The 12,716-nt window shown below is 41.4% G+C and overlaps 1 protein-coding gene across 14 annotated transcripts in view; it reads left to right on the top strand.

The window, feature by feature from the left end:
- The window catches only part of HHLA2 (HERV-H LTR-associating 2), a 123,749-nt gene that overhangs the window by 59,393 nt on the left and 51,640 nt on the right, over positions 1–12,716 (top strand). The gene's annotated exons all lie outside the window — the stretch shown is intronic.

The following is a 12,716-nucleotide window of genomic DNA, read 5'->3' as shown; positions in this document are numbered from 1 at the left end:
CGATCCTATTCAACATCTTTATAAGAGACTTGGCAGAAGGGCTGTGAGGTAAAATAACATTATTCGCCGATGACGCCAAACTAAGCAATGTAGTGGGCAAAAGCACAACAGACATAAATTCAATGTCCGACAACATGATGCACGACCTACTCTTACTGGAGCGCTGGTCTAGGTCCTGGCAACTCAGCTTCAATGCCAAAAAATGCAAAGTCATGCACCTGGGCAGCCAAAATCCATGCAAGACTTACACCCTTAATGGCGAGATCCTAACAAGAACTGAAGCAGAACGAGACTTAGGGGTGATCGTCAGTGAGAACATGAAGACTGCCAATCAAGTGGAGCAAGATTCATCCAAGGCAAGGCAAATCATAGGTTGCATACGCAGGAGTTTCGTCAGCCGTAAGCCTGAAGTCATTATGCCATGGTATAGATCCATGGTGAGGCCCCACCTGGAATACTGTGTGCAATTCTGGAGGCCGCATTACCATAAGGATGTGCTGAGACTGGAGTCGGTCCAGAGAATGGCCACCCGGATGGTCTTGGGACTCAAGGATCTCCCATACGAGGAACGGCTGGATAAGTTGCAGCTGTACTCACTCGAGGAACGCAGAGAGAGGGTTGACGTGATCGAGACATTCAAGTATCTCATGGGCCGCATCGAGGTGGAAGAAGATATCTTCTTTTTCAAGGGTCCCGCGGCAACAAGGGTGCATCCGTGGAAAATCAGGGGCGGGAAACTGCACGGGAACACCAGGAAATTCTTTTTCACTGAAAGGGTGGTTGATCACTGGAATAGTCTTCCACTTCAGGTTATTGAGGCCAGCAGCGTGCCTGATTTTAAGGCCAAATGGGATAGACACGTGGGATCTATTCACAGAGAAAGGTAGAGAAGGGTCATTAGGGTGGGCAGACTAGATGGGCCGTGGCTCTTATCTGCCTTCTATTTCTATGTTTCTATGTTTATTGTTTTGTATTATTTTTCAACAAAAAAATTCAAATTGAAAAAAAAAAAAAAAAATCCATCAATACCCATAGACAATACATTTTTTCAGTTAATGCCCCTCAATTGTGGAATGCTTTACCTATTTATATAAGGAAAGAGAGATAGATAGATTCAAGGGCAAGTTAAAATGCTTTCTTTTAAAGATGCTTTTGACTGTTAAATCCCTTAGTCAAGACCGCACACTTTATTTTAGATACCCGTTTTTTAGCCCATCTTAAGATTTATGATTTTTTTTTCAAACCCCTCCTTGGGTTGCTTCCCTTAACTGCCTTATTTACTATCAATTAATGTATTTCCATCCCTGCCTTTCCTAGTGGTTCCGTCAGTCCCGTAAGTCATGTTTGTAGCATTTGTATTTTCCTCATATATGTTGTAAAATAATTTTAGTATTGTACATCGCCTTGAATTTATGATTAGGCGATTAATCAAATTTTTATATAAAGTTGAAAATTAGTAAACAATTAGAATCAGTTTAATATCTCAGCCATCAAGAAAATCAAACTTGCATCTATTTCCTGATGAATACTGATCTGAAAAAGGAATTACCTTTGAAAGCAATCGTAAAAGGTATCACTTTAGCCCAATAAAAAGGAAATTACCTTATATCCTTTGGTTTTGTTTTTTCTAATTATTACCAATGAACACTGAAAGCGAAAGTTTCATCGCTGAACTCTGTACCACAATCACAAGTTCCCACAGAAGATTATTGGCCTCTTTTACAAAGTCGCATTAGCGGCTGCCGCGCAGCAACAGCCCCGAAGCCCTTTAAATCTCTATGGGTTTCGGGGCCATTAGCGCAGCGCAGCCGCTAGCACAGCTTTGTAAAAGAGGCCTTATATACCTTGAAGAGTGTATATCAGTACAGTATAAATTATGCTGGTGGTGGATCTGAGAGAGAATGATCTCTGATATCCCAGTACTGATTCTGTCCATTTTTGTACCAGTTGATGGTTTCCGTGGGATCAGATGAGGTATCTACACTATTCCCATATATTTAAGAGAAAGTGTATACCACGAATACTTCAATTATACTTAGGAAGAGACCTCAGTAACGGAGCCCACGCACAGTCGTTTTTCATAGACCGAAATTTCAGCGCGGTTGTATGCTCCTTTGCTCCAATCATCGGTCTCCTTCCTATATATCTTCTACCCTATATTCTAACTATTTTATAAATGGAGTATCATTATTTATTCTTAATATTTATTTTTTAATCCTTTTTTTTAATTTTAAAATTACTCCTGATTTATCTAATATACGTCAGGTGTCTACACTCACTCATTGGAGACCAAACTGACATCACTCACACATTTCTAATTTCAAATTGTTGTTAAACATTTCTAATTTCAAATTGTTGTTAAACATTAGTCTCTGTGAAACAAGTACTTAGCTTTCGTTTTTTAACTTTTAGTTTTCATTTTTTAGTAGAGCTCGTATATCTTGTGATACCAACGTGGCCAGCGTTTCGTAGACTTCAATGTTTGTCTACTGCTTCAGGGCTGTTTCTCACGTACAACAAGCTACTACAACAAAAAGAAAATGTTGTATATTAAAATTAGTTTTTAAAATTATAAGTTAGCCCTTACAAACCTTAAAGGCTAACAATTCTACTTACTTGTTTAACACACACTATCAGTCATCTCAGTCACACTCGAAATGGCGACAGCCTCTATTTAACACGGCAACGTGATGACGTCAGGCAACAAATCACTAGCGTCATAACGTAACCGATGGCCATAGCTAGCCTATTAACATTCCCCATTACTTCATTCATAACATTCAATAGAAATGTTGCCACTCAATATGTTTATTTAATCCATTGGGATATAAGGTGTTCAGACGATTGATCCATCTTTGCTCATGCTGAGCAAGAATCCTACTAAAATCTCCCCCTCGTATGTTTGGTTTCAATACTTCAATGATCAAAGCTTTTAAAGTTGAAAATTCATGCTGTTTGGCTATGCAATGCCTCGCCAGTGGAGCACCTAGATTATGGTTTTTAATGGTGCTTTTATGTTCAGTCAGTCGGACACAAAATTTACGAGATGTCTGACCAACGTATATCAAGTCACACGGACATCTTAGAACGTAAACCACACCCTGAGTTTTACAGTTTGAATTATGTTTAAGGATATATTCTTTTTTATCTTTTGGGTTAATAAATCGATTAGTACATTCCATTATACTACACAAAGTGTGGGGGGTGCTCTTTGTGTAGTATAATGGAATGTACTAATCGATTTATTAACCCAAAAGATAAAAAAGAATATATCCTTAAACATAATTCAAACTGTAAAACTCAGGGTGTGGTTTACGTTCTAAGATGTCCGTGTGACTTGATATACGTTGGTCAGACATCTCGTAAATTTTGTGTCCGACTGACTGAACATAAAAGCACCATTAAAAACCATAATCTAGGTGCTCCACTGGCGAGGCATTGCATAGCCAAACAGCATGAATTTTCAACTTTAAAAGCTTTGATCATTGAAGTATTGAAACCAAACATACGAGGGGGAGATTTTAGTAGGATTCTTGCTCAGCATGAGCAAAGATGGATCAATCGTCTGAACACCTTATATCCCAATGGATTAAATAAACATATTGAGTGGCAACATTTCTATTGAATGTTATGAATGAAGTAATGGGGAATGTTAATAGGCTAGCTATGGCCATCGGTTACGTTATGACGCTAGTGATTTGTTGCCTGACGTCATCACGTTGCCGTGTTAAATAGAGGCTGTCGCCATTTCGAGTGTGACTGAGATGACTGATAGTGTGTGTTAAACAAGTAAGTAGAATTGTTAGCCTTTAAGGTTTGTAAGGGCTAACTTATAATTTTAAAAACTAATTTTAATATACAACATTTTCTTTTTGTTGTAGTAGCTTGTTGTACGTGAGAAACAGCCCTGAAGCAGTAGACAAACATTGAAGTCTACGAAACGCTGGCCACGTTGGTATCACAAGATATACGAGCTCTACTAAAAAATGAAAACTAAAAGTTAAAAAACGAAAGCTAAGTACTTGTTTCACAGAGACTAATGTTTAACAACAATTTGAAATTAGAAATGTTTAACAACAATTTGAAATTAGAAATGTGTGAGTGATGTCAGTTTGGTCTCCAATGAGTGAGTGTAGACACCTGACGTATATTAGATAAATCAGGAGTAATTTTAAAATTAAAAAAAAGGATTAAAAAATAAATATTAAGAATAAATAATGATACTCCATTTATAAAATAGTTAGAATATAGGGTAGAAGATATATAGGAAGGAGACCGATGATTGGAGCAAAGGAGCATACAACCGCGCTGAAATTTCGGTCTATGAAAAACGACTGTGCGTGGGCTCCGTTACTGAGGTCTCTTCCTAAGTATAATTGAAGTATTAGTGGTATACACTTTCTCTTAAATATATGGGAATATTTAGACAATATATATATTAGTTTTTTCCCATTGGGGGGTTCTACTATAGTGTATCTACACTATTATCATACTTAATGTGAGCCAGCTGTGTAAGTATACCAGTGGAGTATTTGCAGCCACTCTTCTTAAATGTGCAACTCTGCCTACTTAACTAGGAAAGGTGGCATTCTCCACAAAAATAACAGAATAGCATTTTTTTTAAATCAAATTTTATATTTCATCCTACCAAAAGTCCAGAAAAGCTCACAATAAACCAGTACATTAACATGGTAAAATAGTACTGTAAATTCCAGCAGATAAAGACCAGCAAATAGTTCAATAATCCCTAAATCCAATATTCTCATGGACCTCAGCGACACTGCTCACATAAACTCAAAGCAGTAGAGCTTTGTGTCCTCTCTTCATCGGTCCCAGTCTTGTTTCAGTTTTAAATTTTATTTTATTTTTAACTATCCTTCATAAATAATTTTATAACCTTTTAATAAAATGCACTTTTCAGCACGATCTGGGAGGGCTTAATCCAACATGTTTCGCCCGTGGCTTTTTCAAGGATACTCCCCAGAATCGCCCATCGACAGCCAACTATATTCACGTTATATATCTTTATATCATCTTAGTGTGAACTGGAGCAGATAAAGACCAGCATAGCAATCTAGTCTGCTGATAAGGTGGTTGAGGTTGTAACTGTCCCTGCTTGTATTACCCCTGTTTTAGGGTTGTAATTGTTGCTTCATTCAAGTTTACTCCCCTCAATGCTTTTCTGAAGTATGAAAGTAATTTATGTTTGCTTTTGCAATTCCATCCTCCTTGCTATATAGAGATCCAATTCTTAAACCTCACATAAAACTTAGGGCAGCTCTCTCTTGGTATGCTAGTTTACCACCAGCACCTCACCTCACTTAAACCTCATGCACAGCCATTACCCAAATAACAGCTCTTCTTGCTTAGGAAACAGCCACGTTACGTACCTATGCTTGTCATTTAGAAAATATATGCTTTTTAAACTGCCTTCTTAAGGTTAAGAGGTTCTTTGCAACCACGCTTCTGCAGCAGATAGTTTTACAGACATGAAATAGCAAATGTAGAAACCCACTTACATACTGATGTCAACCTTACTTCCCTTACTGCTATATCTTCAGAAGATTTTTTCCTTGTGAACACAATGGTTTTAAAATGGAGGTTTCCCAACATGTGGTACACATAACCTCAGCATACGTAGCATAAGACCATAGCCAAACCCTTACTGTTTATTCTGTTCTGCATGTCTGTTTGCAAACACTGACTGAATGCCAAGCTAGAGTGTCAGTGGTGACTCACGGTGTGGCTAAGAGCCCTTCATGCAGGACTAATAACACTATAGTCCTCCTCTCCCTTCTTCTGGTATGTTTACTTAAATCAGTGGAAGACAAATTTATCTTGAGAACTTTTCCAAATGCACAGAGAGAAGAGAAAGGAAAGTGTCTTTCATAATAACTTAGCTTTCTTCTCCAAAGTCTGCTTCTTTATCGAGGACGTGAGTGCTGCTAAAGACTCTTGGATGTTGTCATCGTCATCGCCTCAGCCATCCGTCCGGGTATCTCCCTCCCTTCCCCTTACCTTCAGGTGATTTAGAATTTTTTTTCTACTAGCAACCAGAGCCGCGTGTGGCTACTGGAAAGTCCTCCTCTGATGCAACTTCCAGTTGAGTCAGAGGCGGACTTTCCGGCAGCGACACGCAGCTCCGACAGCTTGTAGAAAAATATTCTAAATCGCCTGAAGGTAAGGGGAAGGGAGAGAGATGCCTGGATGTGCGGCAGTGGCGACAACGACCTTTAGGAAGGAGGGAGGGGGCTGCGCGCAATCGGTAACCGCGTGTGTTCCCTCCCTTAACTGCAGAGACAAGGCCATTCACCGCTCCTCGGAGCGTTGAATGGCCTTCTCACCATGCCTGCGGTGACTATTTTTTTTTCACCCACCGTTTTGGCAGGATATCCAACAGCCACCATGTCATTCTCTAAAAATGCATCAATTAAACTTATCATGAAAGCCGAGAAATTTGACCACGTGTCGCCTCTCCTTAAGAAAGCTCATCTCATAACATATAAAATATGTTTGCTAACTCTCAAGTCTCTTGATTCCTTATGCCCCGGCAAGAATACTTAGATCAAATGATCAACATTTATTAACTGTCCCCTCTCTCAAAAACATTAACACACGTTGACAATTCATTTTCTCTGTCACAGCGCCTCAAACATGGAACTCCCTCCCCATTTATTTAAGGGAAGAGCTTGTTCTTGACAGATTCAGGAGCAAGTTAAAATGCTTTCTTTTTAAAGATGCATTTGACTGTTAGTAAGCTAGATTAGGATTCCTCAATGAATTGCTTTCTTTTTAAAGATGCATTTGACTGTTAGTAAGCTAGATTAGGATTCCTCAATGAATTGTTTTCTGATTTATCTCAAGCCTTTTGCTTTTACCCTCCCTGTTGTTTTTTCCTTATTTGTCTTACTATCAACAATTGTATTTCTTTCCCTTTTATTGTTGTGTATGTTCTGTGTGTTTAGTCCAAGTTGTTTATATTGTCCCCCTGAAATTTGTAATTTTAATTATGTACATTGCTTAGAATTTTGAATAAGTGATTAATCAAATTTTTTATAAACTTGAAACTTGATGCCAGACTCAGTCAAAGCACTATTCTCTGCACTAATGCTAAGGGGGTTCAGTTTTTCAGTATAGCACCTAACTGGTACCAGGGCCTTCTAGAAAAATCTTCAGACTTGCTCCTGCCTCTTGGTAGTTCTGCATTTCTACTACTACTACTACTAATTATTTCTATAGCCCTACTATACATGCACAGCACTGTAAATCAAAACCTAGAAGAGACTGTCCCTGCTCAAAAGAGCTTATGATCAAGACAAACAAACTGGACAAGAAGGTGCATCAATACACAGTGCTCAGGTGGGGGGAACTGCAGAGGGAATGATAAAGATATATATTGGTGCTTAGAAGGTGAGCTGGAGTTTGGAATTGAAAGCATCTTCAAAGAAGTGGGCTTTGAGTCTGGATTTGAATACTGCCAGAGGCAAAGCTTGACATACCAAGTCAGGCAGTTTGTTCCAGTTCTAGGTAGAAGGGACGGAGTCTGGAGTTAGTAGTAGAGGAGAAGGGTACAGATAAGAGAGATTTATCCAATGAGCGGAGTGGCGAGGGGTGGGGGCAGTTTGGGGAGAGATGAGAGAGAAGAGATACTGAGGAGCTGCGGAGTAAATACACTTGTAGGTCAGTAAGAGGAGTTTGAACTGTATGCAGAAACAGATAGGGAGCCAATGAAGTGACTTGAGGAGAGGGGTAATGTGGGTATAGTGACATTGGTAGAATATGAGGATTGCAGCAGAATTTTGAAGGGGAGAGAGTGGATTAGCGGAAGGCCAGTGAGAAGCAGGATGCAGTAGTCTAGGCGAGAGGTGATGAGGGCCTTGGCAGTGCGCTCAGAAAGGAAGGGTCTGAATTTAGCGATATTGTAGAGAAAGAAACATTAGGTTTAGGCAGTCTGTTGGATATGTGAAGAAAAGGAAAGAGATGAGTCCAAGATTGCGAGCCAATGAGACAGGATGAGGGTGGTGTTCACAGAAATAGAGAATGGGGAAATTGTTGAGACAAATTTAGGTGGAATTTCCTCTTCATCCTTCCCTCCTCTGGAGTTCCTTTCTACCCTAATTCCTGTTAACCGTGTCAAGTTTTGCGAATGTAGAGATGATGCGGTATACAAACCTAAGATTTAGTTTAATTTAGTTTGGAAAGATAAGGAACTCGGGCCCAGATTCTTAAAACTTTATCAAGTCACTAAACTGTTTTTCGGCAGTCTAGCCTGTACGCAGTTTAGCGATGGATTATCAAAAAGGATTATTTCCGGCTTTAGCGAGGTTTCTAGCAGTCTCCAACACTGACATGCAAATGTGCTCTTCAACACTGAAATGAGCCCTTCAGTGGATTCTTAAAAAACGCCGAGCCATTTTTCAAAAGCAGAATCAGTTTTTGGCTACTATAAAAAGCAACTGGTCCAGGGGTGCCAGTCAGTGTCACAGACTTCAAGAAAACAAACCCCTGTGTTGTGATGCAACAGGAGAGAGGCCCATTCTCTCCACTGCTTCACAACACCCCTAACCCTCCTGCAGCAGGAGAGAGGCCCAGTCTCTCCCGCTGCACTAACCACTGTGACCCAACCACCCCCGGCAGCAGGAGAGATGCCCATTCTTGCCTGCTGCATTGCCGTGACCCGACCGACCTCCCCCCCAACAGCAGGAGAGATGCCTACTCTCTTCTGCTGAATGAACTACCCGCCGTGATCCAACAAGTGACCCCCTCCCCCGGCAGCAGGAGAGATGCCCACTCTCTCCTGCTGAACTAACTACCTGTCACGACCCAAAAAGTGACCCCACTCCCCTGACCGACCTCACCCCCAGTAGCAGGAGAGATGCCCACGCTCTCCTGCTAAACTAACTACCTGTCACGACCCAAAAAGTGACCCCTCTCCCCTGACCGACCTCACCCCCAGTAGCAGGAGAGATGCCCACGCTCTCCTGCTAAACTAACTACCTGTCACGACCCAAAAAGTGACCCCACTCCCCTGACCGACCTCACCCCCAGTAGCAGGAGAGATGCCCACGCTCTCCTGCTAAACTAACTACCCATCACGACCTGACAAGTGACCCCCCTCCCCCATCTCTGCCATCCTCCTCCCCATTACCTCAACCGAAGAGCTGGAGGGACCTGTACACGTTCATTGGAGCTGCTGCGTTGTCTAAATGGGAATTCCCCTCCCCGGTGCATCTTGGGATGCACCAGGGAGAGGCCTGAGGCTCTGATTGGCTCAGGTTGTTTAAGACCATTTTGTTAGTGTACATCAGTGTAATGCAAACACCAGCACCTCTCCTCCTCCCCGGTGCCTCTCCTTCTCTCTGCACCTTTTCTCTTCCAGCACTCCCCACTGGCGACTCAGGGCCCCATCTGGCTGGCTGGCTGGCCTGGACCTTCTCTCCAATGTCAGAATTGACATTGGGGGAAGGCTTGTGGGCCGGCAGTGTGCAATCACTGTTTGTGCCTGGCCCTTCCCGGAGTTGTGGTGGCGGGCGGTGAGCAGTGGTGATGGGCGGAGGGTAGGGAGCGGTGGTGGAGGGCAGGCAAGGGGTGGGCGGTGGCGGTCATCCCGCGTACCCCCAGGTTACGCGTACCGCAGGTTGAGAAACCCTGATATAAATGATAGTATGCTCCCTAGCTTCCCAGTATTATCTCTCTCCAGTAGGCAAGCAGATGGACATCTTAGCCCCTGGCTTCGTCTGTGTTTGGCTCTTGGCCCTGGGTGGCTTCTGTTCTAGTCTCTGGTTCAGTTGAGTGTGAGAATTAAGCTTGCTGGGTACCTGCCCTGGGTATTTCTGTTGGTGCCCGTTCCCTTAGTCCTGCTCTGTCAGCTTTTATCTCCTTCCCTCCTTGCTCTTAAAAAAAAAAGAGATAATATACTTGTGGAAACCGCATTGGAGATTGAGCTTTGGACATCTGCCTTGCTGTGCTAGTAGTTCCTACTGCCCTACTCTCTCACTAGTGAAAAGAAAAAAAAAAAAATGCTGATTACCTAAGAGGCAGAGGGTAGACTGCACTTTACTGTTACTATCATCAGTCAGCAGCAGGAAATGAGTCGGGCCCCCCCTCTGATGAACTCCTGATGGCGAGTACTTTCTCAGCACCTTTCCCTTTTGCAGGAATGTTACCAGGGGTGTTAGCCGCTTAGGGAGACCTACTTGAGAAACTGGCGCCATTTAATTGTTCCCCTGTGGTCGGGTTGTGCAGCCACGGTATGGATGATTGAATTTAGGTTGAAGCTTAGCTCAGAAAAAATGAAATTTTTTATCGCTTCACCTCATCCGTTTTGACACCAAAACATCATTGTGTATTAATAAATGTAATTATCCTGTTCAATCTACCGTTAAAATTCTTTTGTTAAAAAGGGTTTCTTCACTCTTTGGAAGCTCCGGACCATGAAGGCATATTTTGATGTTTCATCATTTAGGGCTCCTTTTATGAAGGTGCGTTAGGGCCTTAATGCCCTAACGCACGCTAGCCACTACCGCCTCCTCTTGAGCAGGCAGTATTTTTTCGGCTAGCGCACGCTAATCTGGTGCTTGCGCTGAAAATGCTAACGCACCTTCGTAAAAAGAGCCCTTAGAGTTTTGGTGCAATCTCTTATACTGAGTCAACTTGAATCACACTAGACCTACACATCTAACCATGGCTGATCACACGAACTTAATGGTGAAGAAATGCTTTTGTACACTGTGGAAACTAAGGACCATTAAAAAATACTTCGACACCACATCCTTTATACTACTGGTGCAGTCTCTGATCCTATCAATACTAGACTACTGCAATATTGTTTATCTAGGCAACCCAAAGAAAACTACAAAAATTAAGAATAGTGCAAAACACTGCAGTTCACTTGATCTTCGGATTGAGGAAAAATGACCACAATTAGCCCTTACTACAAAAGATTGCACTGGTTACCAATGGAGGCGCGAATACTGTTCAAGTTTGCTTGTATTTGTTACAAGCAGGTCTGGGGACTAGTGCCTTCTTACCTGCTACCACATTTCATACTACACAATCCCACACGACCAACCAGAAACCGATACATATTTACATATCCAAAGATCACAGGCTGCAAATACAAATCCTTTTTGGACAGATCCTTCATGTTCCAGGCAAACAAACAGCAGTCCTGGCTGGGCAATTACATCAATGGAGCCAGACTGATCTATGGCGCATTCCGGAAATCAATCAAAACCTTACTGTTTGATAAATTCATCTCCTAAACAGAAGCCTCACCACTTACAATGTTATTTTTCCCTCTGTTAATCTCGATGTAATATGCTGTCCTTTTATCTACTTCTTATGTAATAAGTTGTATCCTCACTTCTTGCATTCTGTAATTCGCTGATTGTCCAGCCTTCTTAGATGTGAACCGCCTAGAAGTCATTCGACTGTGGCGGTATAGAAGAATAAAGTTATCATTAGTATTACTGCAACATTGCTTATTCAGCAATTTCTCAGAAACATGCAATGATTGCAGATGGTGCAAAATACAGCAGTCAGGTTGATTTTTGGGTTAAAGAAATATGACCATGTGACACCCTTTTATCGGGTGTTGCATTGGTTGCCAGTGGAGGCACGCATGAAATTTAAATTCAGTTGCTTTTATTTTAAGGTTCTATTTGGTTTGACTCTCAAATGTATAAATGAACTTTTCTCTTTTACAACTAATAGACATAAAAGAAGCTCACATTTGATTTTTGCTTTTCCGCCTGTTAAAGGATGCAAACTTAAAAAATATCATCAGCATCTTCTTTCATATCAAGCAGCAGCATGGGGCAAAGACTTAGATCAACTGCTCCTTTTTACTGAATTTATGGGGAATTTAGAAAACATCTAAAAACACATTTATTTTTGAAGTACTTAGGTAGCTAATTTGTAAAAATTTTATACTATGTAATTATTAGATTTTTAGGGTTTTTAGCTATTGGTTCTTTACTCTCTAATCTTCTTCTGGTTTTATTGTATTTTAAATGTATTTTAAATTATGTAAACTGCATAGAACTTCACGGCTTTGTGGTATATAAATAATCTGTTATTATTATTATTATTATTATTATATGTAATCATCCAGGAAGAGTAATATTGATCGCGCCAGATTGGCCATACAGGCCATGGTATGCAGATCTTGTGTGGCTATTGGTGGACAAGTCCCTGTGGCTTCCTCTGTTGCTGAATCTTCTAAATCAGGATCCAGTACTGATGGAAAATCCCTCCTGCTTTGGTCTTACAGCCTTGCTCTTGAGCGGGTGAGATTGAGGAAGAAGGGCTACCAGAAGTGGTCAATGTTGGCAGCATATGCTAGGGTTTGGAGGACTTTTAAGGCCTGCTACACCTAGCGGGCATTGTCTCTTATATCATAGCAGATTCTTCCACAGATTCTGGCCTTTCTCCAGGACTGGTACATTTGGGAACTAGCAGGCACCGTTTGAACCTCTGCAGCAGACCACTTGAAGGCAGTGTTTCTCATTGCAATTTTCTTCTGTGAGGCGGGATTCAGAACTGCAGGCCTTCCTTTGTTTTTCTGAAGCTGGAGTTACTCTTCACACAGTGCCTTCTTTCATACCCAAGGTAATGTCGGCCTTTTATGTAAATCAGTTGCTTTTTCTTCCATCCTTTTGCAAGGAAGATTATCAAGGGACTTTTGGTCAGTTGCGGCTTTTGGATATGAACAG

The sequence above is a fragment of the Geotrypetes seraphini genome, chromosome 4 (assembly GCF_902459505.1).
Source record: "Geotrypetes seraphini chromosome 4, aGeoSer1.1, whole genome shotgun sequence".
NCBI lineage: Eukaryota > Metazoa > Chordata > Amphibia > Gymnophiona > Dermophiidae > Geotrypetes > Geotrypetes seraphini.
Note: the sequence above shows the minus strand (reverse complement) of the source record. Positions and strands in the feature narration are given on the sequence as shown.